This window comes from Vulpes vulpes, chromosome 12, assembly GCF_048418805.1.
Source record: "Vulpes vulpes isolate BD-2025 chromosome 12, VulVul3, whole genome shotgun sequence".
Lineage (NCBI taxonomy): Eukaryota > Metazoa > Chordata > Mammalia > Carnivora > Canidae > Vulpes > Vulpes vulpes.
The window spans coordinates 75,120,451-75,135,706 of NC_132791.1; positions in this window are offsets into that span (position 1 = coordinate 75,120,451).

The following is a 15,256-nucleotide window of genomic DNA, read 5'->3' on the forward strand; positions in this document are numbered from 1 at the left end:
TCAATGATATACTAATATAGCAAAGACATAAGATGAAAGAAGAGAGGACACTTGCTAGGAGTCTTTGGAGTAGGGGTGGAGGTCTTCCATGGAAGTTTCTGGGCTGTGGTGCTAACCAGTGTGAATCCCAGCGTTCAAGAACAGTTTGGAAAGAAGCCTTTTTTTTTTTTTTAAGTTTTCACAACCATCAACAAATGAGTTCCTGACTCTCAATCTTCTAGGACACTTCCAGTCCTGCTCACTAGGACACTTGTGCCCTCTGTACACACCCACCCCCAAGTATTCAGGACTGAGCACAGGGCGGGGCCCGGTGCCACGTCCACACGCCAGCGACCCGCCCGCCGAATCCGACCTGCCCCACACCCACCTCTTCCCCTCCATGCCCCCTGCACTCCCAGAAGCACATCATGACAACACATCTGTCCTCCACGGACCCCCGTCTGTCGACGGCTCTTCTCTCTCGCGTGTCTCCTCTGTGAAGCGGGTGGGTCTTTCCATGCAGTGTCTGGACACCCACTAGCTTGCTTAAACCCCCCACGTTCTTTCCATCCCCGAGTCTGTCCAATTCGCGCTGTAACCCTCGGACCCCGGGCGATCCCTCCAGCCTTCCCATACCCTTCGGGCTGCAGGAGCACAGGAGCCTCCGCTCGAGTCGCCCATCAATTGCCTGCGGCGGGATTGCTCACCGCGCGGGTTTCCCGCCAAAGTCCTGCCCTGACCCTCCCCGTGGTGCCACAGTAAACCAACAAGGGTTTATCCCACGCTCGGCTCCCCGACAGATGCTTCCAGTACCTTGTATTCCCCGTACAGTTTCGTTTGCTAAACATCAGTACCCCCCGCCCCGCGGACTCCCTGGGGCCTCTGTCTTACCGGGAGTCACGCATCCTGCGCCTCCAGCCCTTGCTGCTGAGGGGACGCGCTCCAGAGATGTGGGGAGGAGCGCCCGGAATGCAGCAAGGAGGTGGGAGACTAGGGCGAGGTCCCCCTCCCCAGGAACCGGGTGCAGCTTCGACGCACGAGGCCGGGCATCTCCAGCAGCCGGCGCCGGATCCTTTTAAGAAGTGACGCAGGTTGCGCCATCCTACTTTCTTACTTCCCTTGCTTGTTGGTTCCCCGCTGCTCACCAGAAAAGCAGACACTTTACCCAAGACGTTCATTCTGACGCTACACGGTGTGGACCCCACGAGCCTCGAAACCCTCCGAGGTTGCTGCGGACTGGACGCTCGCCGTCGGGCAGCTTCCTGGGGGCAGATGCAACTTGTTGCCGCACCAGCACCGGTCGGAGCTGAAGGTCACAGCGGCTTCCGACCCCGGACCCCCAAGCCCCGGAGGCTCTCCCAGCTCTGGCCGGCGCCCCAGTGCTTGCCTTCAGGGTCGTCTGCCCTCGCCCCTGCGTAGGGGAAACCTCCGCCTACCTCTCTTGCAGGGACGCCTGGGGTTACTTTGGGCCCCTCGCACAACCCAAGGCAAGATCCCCATTTCCAGAGCCCTAATGTAATCACACCTGCAAAGACACTTCCATGGGAGCACATGCTAGGGATTGACAACTGCTATCTTTTCCTGTTTTCTGTGAAGTTTTTGAGAGGAGGAATCAAAACTCTGACTCTTCTACTTGTCTCCTCTCTCCATGACCAAAAGTTTGGTCCAACAACAAGAGGAGGATACTAGGTGAATAAGTGAGGGGATGCTACCACAAAATGACAGCTGTTGAGAAGCCAGCATCCTGCCAAACATTAAAACAAACAAACAAAAACTGCTTTAAATAACTCAGTCTGCATGTGCCCAAGTGCTATTTCATACTATTCAATTTCCTTTCATTTTATCACTCTCTTCTTTTACTATCTCTACATAACAGTATACTGGGGAATAGCAGTTAACATCAAACATACAGCTATGAAGAAAAAGCAGAAAAAAACTTTTAGTATGTGTCAAAATGGAAATTATTAGCTGCCAAACAAGAAGACAAATAGTTCATAGATGTCTAAAACATTTTCACTGTAGTAAATGAAAGAACAGTCATTTCCTCTACCAATTCTTGTCCATACTTTTGTTCTGCATTTTCCAGGGACTTCTCAAAATTTCTAGTCCATTGAAGGCCTCACTAAAGAGCTGTTATTGTCAGTCCAAAACTATCTGTGCCGTCATTGTCGCCAAATAAAGGGAAGAGTGTTGTCTCCTATATTCACTCTTTCTTTCCCAACCAGAACAGCCCCACTTTGCTTCCCAGCTGAGAAAGAAATTCAATCTCTTTCAGATGTCCTTAGTGTGAAAGGAGTGTGAAAGGGAAAGAACAAAACATCTGCTAAATTTTAATATCATAAATTGGCAAATTTGCAGCCTAGCTTCTGCTTAGCAATATTTTAAATAGGATGGGAACCACCTGAAAAGCACAAACTGTCCAGAGGTTGGGATCATTTCAGAACACCATGTGCCTCTCCCTCCATAATGAACAAATCTACCTATCTATCATCTATCTATCTATCTATCTATCTATCTATCTATCTATCTACCTACCTTTCTACCTAGAGACATTATTATTTTTCTAAACTATTTGAAAACCATTTTTGGACAGTATGTCTTTTTATCCACAATCGTTTTATTGTAAACTTCCATCAGAATCCTTTTGTTATATATGTCAGCATATATTTCTTAAGAGCAAGAGCAGTTCCTTACCACAGCACAAACTTTGAATTCAGGAGATTTAACACTGGCAAAATAGTAGTATCTAATATACAGTCTATATTAACTTAAACTAATTTTACTAACAAAATATTTTATAGAAATTTCTATCCCAGGCCAACCCTGTCGAGACCCCTCTCACTTCTGAGAGCTTTCTCTGTATCTTTGCTTAATAAACTTCTCTTGCTTTGCTCACAAAAAAGAAAAAAAAAAAGAAAAGAAATTTCTGTCCCCAACTAGGGTCCGTTTCAGCATCACTTATGAATTTAGTTATTCTTTAGTCTTTTAAAATCTGGAATAGACTCTCAAGCTTCTTGTTTTTCTTGTTTCTGAACATCATATGCCAATGATTTTGTAAAATGTTTTTCAATTTATGTTGTGATTAGACCAGACTCAGATTGTGAATATTTGGGATGAGTATCACCGAACTGGTATTTCCCTCCAACACACCAGGAGGCATGCGATGTCAGTTTTCCCCATTATTAGTGATGTTTGCTTTAATCACTTGGTTAAGGTTGTGTTCACCAGGGTTTCTTCCCCTTATCATTTCTCCTCTAATTAGTGAGTAAGCTATAAGGAAATACTCTGAGACTATATATAATCCTGATCCCCATCAAAAATTTACCTATGTTTTTAGCATTGATTTATGAATTTTACATGAATCTATCATTGTTCTGATGGCAGCAAGGTGGTGAGTTTCTAACCTTATTATTACTTTTTTACAGTTCACACACCACCATAAGGAAATTTTTCCCTTCTTCCATATTTATTTATTTAAGTATCCAAGGATTATAATCACTTGTCATTATTCATGCTCAGAGTATGTCCAATTTGACCAGTGAGAGGCCCTTTAAGTTGGCTTCTTTAAAGATTTTATTTATTTATTCATGAGTGACACAGAGTGAGAGAGAGAGAGAGAGAGAGAGAGAGGCAGAGAAACAGGCAGAGGGAGAAGCAGGCTCCAGGGAGGGAGGCTGACATGGGACTCGATCCTGGGACTCCAGGACCAGGCCCTGGGCCAAAGGCAGGAGCTAAACCGCTGAGCCATCCAGGGATCCCTATCCCCATCATTTTTAAGCATCTACATTCTAGCACAGAAAGATACCTTAGGTTTATCTTTGGTCTCTCACAATTCAACACTTCTGTCCATCCCTGAAGCTGTTAATTCATGCCTTATGAATGTCTTTTGAGAAATAGTTTTTGGACTATTGGTGCTTAGATTCAGAACAAAGCCCTTCAAGTGAAACTCTGAGTGCATCGCTCCATGGCTTTTCTCCATCAAATCTGGTCCTTAATACTCCGATGGAGCAAACTACAAATATTATGAAACATTCTAGGTAGGAAAAAGCTGAATTTCAACAGTCTTGTGTCTTAAGTTAAGACATATCTGCAGGAAATCAAGAGCTGAAAACCGGGACTAGATTGACTCTTTCCCAGAATGGGAGAAGGAAACCGGAACCACATTTTCAAACCTGAGAGACTCTAAAATCTAGAAAACAAACTGAGGGTCATTGAAGGGAGGGGGTAGGAGATGGGGTAAGTGGGTGATGGGCATGAAAGAGGGCACGTGATGGGATGAGCACTGGGTGTTATACACAACTGGTGAATTACTGAACTCTACCTCTGAAACTAATGATATATTGGCTAATTGAATTTAAATTCAAAAGAAAGCCACAGTGGAAACTCCTTGGGTTATTATCTGACATATGTCCAATCTTTTGCCTTCCATTTGAAGCTCTACACTCTGAAAAATCAGTAGCCCTCTCAAGTTCCTGAAGGTGTTCTGCCCAGAGCAGCTGCTTATATCCCTTAACACTGAACTACCATGATGCTCAGGGATCCAGGGCCTCAGAAAACAAACCTTATCTCTACATAAGTGTTAACAAAGGACTCTTCCAGAAGGGGTATAGCTCAGTGGTAGAGTGCATGCTTTGCATGTATGAGGCCCTGGTTTTGAACCCTGGCACCTCTAGGCCTTAACTTCTTTTTTCTTTCCCTTTCTGACCTAACATCATTCAAAGCCAGTCTTCAAAAAATACTGATTTAGCACTCTTAATTTTTTTTTTGTTCTATTCCTGCACATATGGAATGAAAAAATATAACAGATTGTCTTGAATTCCTCCTCTTCTCTGTGAGATGCGAGCCTCCATATTACCTAAGGTGGCTGGGACAGCAGAGGAAGGGAAAGGGAGGGGGGAGAACAGAATCCTACGACAGCATCCCTTGAAGCCAAGCAGAGGCTTGCACAGGAACCAGTGGCACACCTTGGTCCCCATGGTCCCCATCGTATACTATTACTGATGAGAGGGAAAGACAAAGAAGATGACACCGCATTGCCTTACCTGCATTTTCTTTAGTTCTTCTTGTTTTCTGGGCCAAAGACAAAATGAAAGCAGCAGAACCTCACTGGCTGCCCTTTCAGGACCCAAGGACCTGAATGGAGAGGGCCATCAACAGCTCAGTGGGACAGTGAGTGGTGGACCCCACCTGGGAAAGAAAGAAATACTTATCAACCCATTCTCAATTGATATTCCATAACGTCCATTTCCCTATATTACTTCACTCATCCTGTTTTCACTATCGTTTCAAATCTTTCAATAAAACACTGCCTGCAAATCTCAGTTACCATCAAATGAAGGCCCCCACACAAAGAGGTAGGAAGAGGTTTTTCTGTCACAATGGGAAAGAGACGCAAAGCAAAGGGCGAAGACATTACAGGTGTGTTGGATGCCTCTGCAGGTGCAGGAAACCCACTTCCTCTGTCCTATGACATCTGGTTTGTGTGACCAGGGAAGCCCTAGAATTCTGATCCACGGAGGTACCTGCATCAGTCCGTTAAGGCTGCTGTAACAGAGTACCACAGACTGGGTGGTTGAAACAACAGAATTGATCTCACAGTTCTGGAGGACAGAAGCCCAAGATCAAGGTGCCAACAGGGTTGGTATCTGGTGAGATCTTTCCACCTGCTTGCAGACAGCTGCCTTCACCCTGTTGTGGTACCCCCACATGGCCTTCCCTTCATGTGCATCCCCCTGGGGTCTCTTCCTCTTCTTATAATAAGGGGCCCACCCACAGGACTGCATTTGACCTTTCTTACCTCCATAAAGGGCCTGTCTTCAAATAGTAACACTAGGGGTTAGGGCATCGGCATATGTCTTTGGAGAGGAGGGGACACAATTCAGTCCATAACAGCACTCTTTTTTTGAGAGAGACAGAGAGGGTGAGCAGGAGGAGGAGCAGAGGGAAGCAAAGGGAGAGGGTGAGAGAATCTTAAGCAGGCTTCACGCCCAAGGTGGAGGTTGATGAGGGGCTCAATCTCATGACCCTGAGATCATGACCTGAGCTGAAATCAAGAGTCAAATGCTACCCCAGTGGAGCCACCCAGGCACCCCTATTACAGCATCTTTTAAGAAATTCCAGTGCTTTGTGGTTTCAAAACTGCTATTATCTATGTCCTTATTTCCTGTTGGATCAAAGTGTCTTTAAGAGGAATGAAATTTGTTTCCAGCTTGTCACTTTCACTGTCTACTGGGCTGGGACGTCCTTATTTCCAGGTTCCCTTCTCCAGTGAAAATATCTACAGCAGGCACTCGGGAGGGGGACTGCCTGGCTTCAGAAATCTGCTTGGCTGCTGACTGGCCATGTGCCCTGAGGCCAATTCTTTGTGATAGGATGCATTTTTTGGAGGGAGATAATGTTGTCATTTCAGGTGTGTTCTGTTATCTGCTTGTTTTCTCTAGGCATTTTTTAAAAAGATTTTATTTATTTGTTCATGAGAGACACAGGGGTGGGGGAGAGAAGCAGAGGCACAGGTAGAGGGAGAAGCAGGCTCCATGCAGGGAGCCCGACTTGGACTTGATCCTGGGTCTCCAGGATCAGGCCCTCCCGGGATCAGGCCCTAGGCTGAAGGTGGCGCTAAACCGCTGAGCCACCCGGGCTGCCCTCCCTAGACATTTAAGCCAATAGTGTATGGGATGATAGAAAGGACACTGAGGTGGGGGACGGTTGTGTGGAATTAGAGCCCTGTCCACTTCCAAAACCCAGGTCCAACCCCAGAGCAATAGTTTAGGTGACTTTGCAGGTCACACCATAGAGCTTCTGCTTTTTCTATGGACGAACTCAAATGGGCACCTGGAGACTTACTCTATCAAGATGCCTGGGGTCTGATCAAGCTATTTAGGTCTCTCAGTTAGAAATCCAAACTTGGACCACTCCAAGCCCCTATGGCAAAAAGTGTAACTGTCCTCTCCACTCTTGGGGTCGGGGACTGACCCCAGCTACCTCCCCAGCCCCACTAATTTGGCCAGTTCTCTCGGCTAGGATCAAAATGCTGAAAACTATAATATGAATGAATGGTAATTAAAATATCTCCTTAGGTTAAGTCAGGCATGTGCTGTGGAGAGACTTGTTGGTGGCTCACAGGCCCATCCTTCCTGTCCTTGGCAGAAATCCTGCTCCTCCCCAGCTTTCTACCCTCACACCTGTACTCTCCACCCTAAGCCTACCATGCTGCTTGATTGTCTCTTATCTCTTAAAGGGCCTTCTGCTCAAGGTAGCTTTGCCCTTTCCCGCCCTTCAAGCTTCCAGGAATCCGACCCACCAATGCAGGAGCCCATTGCAAAAGCGAGGGCAAAATTCTGGGAGACAAAGCTGGATTTCAGAGGCTGGCCCTCGGGAAAGGAGGCCTGAGATGCTACCGCTCAGGTGGAGTCCCCACACCCTACACATTGAGCTGTTTAGACGAGGTAACTGCCTTTCTGAAAACCATTCCAAATTAGGATATCCAGCCACTGCTCACTTTCTTATTGTTCACGTCTTGTAGCCCAAGCTCAAACAACAACACACTCGCCTGCCTCCGCCTGCGGTGCCCAAGCGCGAAGACGCAGGCGCCCCCCGCTGGCCCCTGGAGCCGTCTCTGAGCACCACGGCTTGTGGGTCCGACCAGGGAGCCCCCCCGCCCCCGAAGCCCCCCAGGCCCCCGACGCCTCACACGTTCTCTCCAGTGCCAGGAAAGCCGAGACCTCCGGGCGTTGGGCGTCCTTCCCGCCCGCCCTGGCGCCCCCCGACCGGGCAGCCGCAGCAGCCGCCCGAGGTCCTGCCCCGCCTCGGCGCCGTCGGAGGTCGCGAACCCGCGGCCTGGAGCGCCCAGCGCCCTTCCTCTCGCGCCTGCGGGCCCCGCCCCTCCCCGCCCCTCCCCGCCGAGACCTCCGGGACCCGCTTCCCCCGCGGCTCAGCCCACCTGCCTGCCGCGGGGTCTCGAGGCCTCCCGAGGCCAGACTCGCAGAAGACTTCGGATTCCTCCCAGACTGGCGGACGGGAGCACCACGTCCGGGCTGAGGCGGGAAGCGCCGGCCCCTCGCTCGGGACCGGGACCGCGGGACGTAGGGACCGACAGCGGCGGGCGGAGCTGGCGGAGGCTCGGGCGGGGCTGGCCCGCGGGGGCGCGGCGGTCGGGCCCCGCCAGCCTCTGTCCCGCCCCCGCCCCGCCCCCGCCCCGCCCCGCGTGTCTCAGAGCCAGAGCCCGGCGCCCACCCAGAGACAAACCCCGAGACCAGCCCCGAGACCAGCCCCGAGACCGCCGAGTTGGGCCTGGCCTTGGCCTGCTTGGGGACAGCGGGTGACCCCCTGGCGGGTCTTCAAGTGACACCAGATACTGGGACTTCATCGCGGGGACCACACTCCAGCACCTGGAGCTCGTGCTTCTGCTGCGTACCCCCCTGGCGACTCTGCTGTGGTCTCACAGCCCTGCTGTGAAGGGATAAAGGGTCTCACAGCCCTGCTGTGAAAAATAGTGAAAGGGAATAAAGGGGAAAGGAAGAAGTTGAGAGCTTCAGAAATCAGATAATCCTTTTTTTTTTTTTTAAATCAGATAATCCTAAAGAAGACTGAAGGGGATGTATCCTAGTAGTTACCAAGTATTACAATTGCCCATTTCTTACCTTCTGCAATTTTTAATAAATTTATTTTTTATTGGTGTTCAATTTGCCAATATACAGAATAACACCCAGTGCTCATCCCATCAAGTGCCCCCCTCAGTGCCCATCACCCATTCACCCCCACCCCACCCCCTCCTCCCCTTCTACCACCCCTAGTTCTTTTCCCAGAGTTAGGAGTCTTCATGTTCTGTCTCCCTTCCTGATATTTCCCACACATTTCTTCTCCCTTCCCTTCTATTCCCTTTCACTATTATTTATATTCCCCAAATGAATGAGACCATATAATGTTTGTCCTTCTCCAATTGACTTATTTCACTCAGCATTTTCTTGACCAAACTTCAGGGAAGCTTCCCCATCCTACAGCCTCTGGCTGCCTGCCGCTGAGCCTGAGCAGCCCTGCAAAGCAGAACTGGCCTGTAGCTTATCCTCCGCCTGACACGGGCGGGGCGGGGAGATCCCATGGTGTTCTCCTCACCTGTCTGACTTTCCCCTAGAAGTTCTTGCTAAACCTTTGCCTATCCCTCATTGCTATGAAATAAAAGCCTTTTTCTGTTTGATTTTGGGACACTTACAGATTTCTGAGCTTGGAGCATTGTTCTTGTTTGTGATCATCTCACTTCTGAATAAAGTCTCCCCTCATCGAGGTGGCAGAGTTGTTTTGATTTGACAATGGTAGCATGTGTGTTTTGCATGTTTGAGGTTCTTCTAGGTTTAACCCCCTGTACATTTTCTTTGTCCCAAAGCTGATGAAACTTGCTTCTCAAAGAACTCTGACCTTGCCCTTCCAGCGAACTTTCTTATTCTTTCTCTTTTATATTTCTCCTTCCTTCCTTCCTTCCTTCCTTCCTTCCTTCCTTCCTTCCTTTCTTCCTTCCTTCCTTCCTTCCCATAAAAGCATGAACTAGCAAGTTGCCTGTAATGCTTTCCAGTTTCTATTCTGCAAGCCTGGGCATCATCAAGCACCTGAGATGCCAGGAGAGGGGAGAGAGGGAGGAGGGAACTTCTATAGGATCTTTACATCGTGTTTTGGTGTCAATTCTGCAAATTCTTTGTCTAGACCTAGATCCCAAAGTTTTCCTTCTATGTTCTTTTTCTAAAAAGTTGTATAGTTTTACATCTATAATGATGATCCATTCTGAGTTAATTTTTTATATGTTACAGGACTTAAATTGAGATTATTTTAATTTTTGTTTATAACTGATAGATGTCCAAAGCTTCCTGTGCCAGTTGTTGAAAAGTATATTTTTCTTCCATCAAACGACTTCTGCAACTTCGTCTAAAGCCATTTTGGAACATTTGTGTGGGCTTACTTATCTATTCTGCTGTGTTAATCTTTTTTTTTTTTTAATTTTGTTTATTTATCCTTGAGAGACACAGAGAAAGAGGCAGCGACACAGGCAGAAGGAGAAGCGGGCTCCCTGTAGGGAGCCCGATGTGGGACTAGATCTCAGAACCCCAGGATCACACCCTGAGTGGAAGGCAGATGCTCAACTGCTGAGCCACTCAGGTGCCCCCTGCTCTGTTAATCTATGTCTATCTCTCCAATACTCACCAACACACAGTTTTAATTACTGTAGTTATACAATAGTTTTTTAAAAAAGATTTTATTTATTTATTCATGATAGGCAGACAGAGAGAGAGAGAGAGAGAGAGAGAGAGAGGCAGAGACACAGGCAGAGGGAGAAGCAGGCTCCATGCAGGGAGCCTGACATGAGACTTGATCCGGGGACTCCAGGATCATGCCCTGGACCAAAGGCAGGCACTAAACCACTGAGCCAGCCAGGGATCCCCAAGAAATAAGTCTTTAAAAAAACTTTCCATATATCAATTTGGAAAGAATTGATATCCTTACCCTATTGAATCTTGCAAACCATGAACTCAGTATATTTCTCCATTTATTTAAGATCCTTCGACTCCTTTCGCCATCACTGTGTATTGTCAGCATTCACAGTTTGTACATGTTTTGTTAGATTTACTTTCCTTGTCAGAGATTATATGTAGTATTGTGTTTTTTTCCTGTCTTTTTGAGAAATACTTGATATGTGTCACTGTATGGGTTTAAGGCACACAGCATAATGGTTTGATTCCCATGTATTGTGAAATAATTAGCATAATAGGTTTAGTTAACATCCACCTTCTCATATAGATACAATAAAAAGAAATTAAAAAGGAAAAGTTTTCTCCTTGTGATGAGAATTCATAAGGTTTATAGTGTTTTTACATTTTTAGTTTTACTGTCCATATGTTTATTGCCAGTATGTGGAAATACAATTATTTTTGTATGTTTTTATATTATCCTGTGACCTGGTTGAATTACATTTTTTAGTTCTAAGAGGATATTTTCCCCTCATAGATTCCTTGGATTTTCTATGTGGATGATTATGTCATTTTCTTGAGATGGGTTTTAATTTTTTCCTTTCTTATCTGTATTTCTTTTAATTTTGCCTTGTATTACACTGGCTGCAACTACCAGCACCATGTTGGATAAGACTAGTAAGCATGGACAAGCCAGCACTCACCCCTCTTTGCATGTGCAGTTATTTTGCCTTCCACCACTAAATCTAATGTGAGTTATAGCTTTGTGGGGTTATTGTGGTATGTCATTCATGAAATTGGAAAGTTCCTCTGTTTTACAAAATAATGAATGCGTGTAGAATTTTGTCAAATGCCTTTTCTACTTCAGTTGATATGATCATGTGATTTTTCCCTTTATTCTGACAGATTACATAGATTGCTTTAAAAATATTTATCCAGCCTTGTACCCAAGAAATAAACCACATTTGGTCATGGTGTATAACTTTTTAATATATTGATTAATTCTATTTGCTAATATTTTACTAGGGATTTTGCACATATATATATTTTTGGCACTATCTTTGGTTTTAGAATCAGGTTAATAGCATTTTCATAAGATGAATTGGGGGGATGCCTGGGTGGCTCATCCATTGAGCATCTGCCTTTAGCTCAGAGTGTCATTCCAGCTTCGGGATTCCAGATTGGGCTTCCTGTGAGGAGCCTGCTTCTCCTTTTTTTTTTTTTTTTTTTTTTTTTGTCTCTGCCTCTTTCTCTGTGTCTCTTATGAATAAATAAATAAAATCTTTTAAAAAAAGAAAGATGAATTGGGAAATTTTTCCTTCTATTTTATAAAAGAAGTTGTATAGAGTTAGTGTTAATTCTTCAAATATTTACATACAATTCTCTAATGAAACCTTCTTGGACTGGGAAATTCCTTTTTTGAGTTTTTAAGTTACAAGTTCAGTATTATTGGTTACAGGCTACTGTATATCTCTACATATTTCACATTGAGTTAGTTGTGGAAGTATCAGTTTTTCAGGAAACTGGTCCATTTTATCTAAGTTGTCAAATTTATATGTGTACAATTGTTTATAGTATTCCCTTATTGTCTTTTGGGTGTTTTCTCTCCTTTCCCCTATAATCCCTTTCACTATTTTTTATATTCCCCATATGAGTGAAATCATATGATTGTCCTTCTCCGATTGACTTACTTCACTCAGCATCATACCCTCCAGTTCCATCCACGTCGAAGCAAATGGTGGGTATTCGTCGTTTCTAATGGCTGAGGAATATTCCATTGTATACATAGACCACATCTTCTTTATCCATTCATCTTTCGATGGACACCGAGGCTCCTTCCACAGTCTGGTTATTGTGGAAAAGGCTACTATAAACATTGGGGTGCAGTTGTCCTGGGGTTTCACTGCATCTGTATCTGTGGGGTAAATCCCCAGCAGTGCACTTGCTAGGTGGTAGGGTAGCTCTCTTTTTAACTGTTTGAGGAACCTCCACACAGTTTTCCAGAGTGACTGCACCAATTCCCATTCCCACCAACAGTGCAAGAGGGTTCCCCTTTCTCCACATCCTCTCCAACATTTGTTGTTTCCTGCCCTGTTAATTTTCCCCATTCTCACTGGGGTGAGGTGGTATCTCATTGTGGTTTTGATTGGTATTTCCCTGATGGCAAGTGATGTGGAGCATTTTCTCACGTGCTTGTTAGTCATGTCTATGTCTTCTTTGGTGAAATTTCTGTTCGTGTCTTCTGCCCATTTCATGATGGGATTGTTTGTTTCTTGGGTGTTGAGTTTAATAAGTTCTTTATAGATCTTGGATACTAGCCCTTTATCTGATATGTCATTTGCAAATATCCTCTCCCATTCTGTAGGTTGTCTTTTAGTCTTGTTGACTGTTTCTTTTGCTGTGCAGAAGCTTTTTATATTGATTAAGTCCCAATAGCTCATTTTTGCTTTTGTTTCTTTTGCCTTCATAGATGTATCTTGCAAGAAGTTGCTGTGGCAAAGTTCAAAAAGGGTGCTGCCTGTGTTCTCCTCTAGGATTTTGATGGATTCCTGTCTCACATTTAGATCTTTCATCCATTTTGAGTTTATCTTTGTGTATGGTGAAAGAGAATGGTCCGAGTTTCATTCTTCTGCACGTGGCTGTCCAATTTCCCCAGCACCATTTATTGAAGAGACTGTCCTTTTTCCAGTGGATAGTCTTTCCTGCTTTGTTGAATATTAGTTGACCATAGAGTTGAGGGCCCATTTCTGGGTTCTCTATTCTGTGCCATTGATCTACGTGTCTGTTTTTGCCAAGCACGGATTCTCAGGTAGGATTCTCCTCTTGCTCTTTAGGGCCCCACGGCATTTTGCATGGAGCCATGAAACTGCCTCAGAGAATCTTTCACATGAGTGTTAAAAGCCATGAGAGATAAAGCAATGGAACTCTGGCCACAGAACCCACGAGGACATCCACGTGTGGGATACCTTTTTCCAGGGGAAGGGAGTAGCCGACCTCTAGAACCTCAAAGCCCCAACCACAGACATGCATGGCCCACCTTAACTCAGGTGACTTCAGGTTGGAACTCCAGGCATGTTGCTCCTTCTTTGGGAAATCTGGTGCTATCACTGATTTCCCACGTCATTACACACCCTGGTCTCTGCACCTCCCTCCCATGCTCTGGCCATCATCCCAGCAGGAAATGCTGGAGGAAGGGCACAAGAGAACAGAACCTGAAACGTGGCCTCAGGAAATAGATCCAGATAGAAAAAGGAAACACCCCAAATAGAAAACAGTAAGTGTCACAGTCACTGCATCACAGTCAGGAAAGCTGGCAGTGGTTTTGTCTGGAGGACTCTGCCTCTGTCTCTGAGACCCACAAAGTTGCACAAGGAGGGGGGTGGTTCTGGACACAAGCAAGCACTGCTCCCAGTAGCAGTTGTCCTCTTATAACAACCTCCCACCCCACCCTATGGCTTGTGGACCAAGAGTCAAACCTCCGCCATGACAAGGGCTCAAAGAATAGACGCTTCCATTCCGTTGGCAAAATTTGTGGTGACCAAATATGATAAGTTTGGGGAGTGATCCTAAGTTATTGTGTCTTCTCGTTCATTCGCTTTTCCTTTTTTCTTAGAAAAAAATTTATTTTATTTATTCATGAGAGACACAGAAAGGTAGAGACGTAGGCAGAGGGAGGAGCAGGCTCCATGCAGAAAGCCCAATGTGGGACTCCATTCCAGGAATGCGGGATCACGCCCTGAACCAAAGGAAGAGGCTCAAACACTGAGCCACCCAGGTGTCCCTCGTTCACTTTTCCTCCCTATACTCTTTTTTTTAAAGATTTTATTTATTTATTCGAGAAAGAGAGAGAGAGGCAGAGACACAAGCAGAGGGAGAAGCAGGCTTCTCCTGCCTTGTTAATTTTCCCCATTCTCACTGGGGTGAGGTGGTATCTCATTGTGGTTTTGATTGGTATTTCCCTGATGGCAAGTGATGTGGAGCATTTTCTCACGTGCTTGTTGGTCATGTCTATGTCTTCTTTGGTGAAATTTCTGTTCGTGTCTTCTGCCCATTTCATGATGGGATTGTTTGTTTCTTGGGTCTTGAGTTTAATAAGTTCTTTATAGATCTTGGATCTATACCTCTCTACCTCCTACTTTTAGTCAACAAGACTAAAAGACAACCTACAGAATGGGAGAAGATATTTGCAAATGACATATCAGATAAAGGGCTGGTGCTCAGCTCTACCTCCTACTCACGGCCACGCCCCGGGCTCCAGGACCCCTTGCTCTGTGTGCTGGGAGCGGGGCGGGGGGCCGCGGCCCGGGCCCTGGGGCAGGCAGGGAAGGCCACACCTGTCCCGTCCTGCCGGCGGGCCCCTCTCTTCGGACTTTGAACCCAAGCACATGGACGCCGTCTCAAGGAGTCCCTGTGTTCGCCCCCCGCCCCGCTCCCAGCACCCAGCGCAAGGGGTCCTGGAGCCCGGGGCGTGGCCGTGAGTAGGAGGTAGAGCTGAGCACCAGCCCTTTATCTGATATGTCATTTGCAAATATCTTCTCCCATTCTGTAGGTTGTCTTTTAGTCTTGTTGACTGTTTCTTTTGCTGTGCAGAAGCTTTTTATATTAATTAAGTCCCAATAATTCATTTTTGCTTTTGTTTTTCTTGCCTTCATAGATGTATCTTGCAAGAAGTTGCTGTGACCAAGTTCAAAAATGGTGCTGCCTGTGTTTTCCTCTAGGATTCAAATAAATAAATTTTTAAAAAGAGATGGTAACATTTACTAAATTAACAAACCAACATTGATACCTTTTTATTTTATTTTACTTTTTAAAGTAATCTCTACACC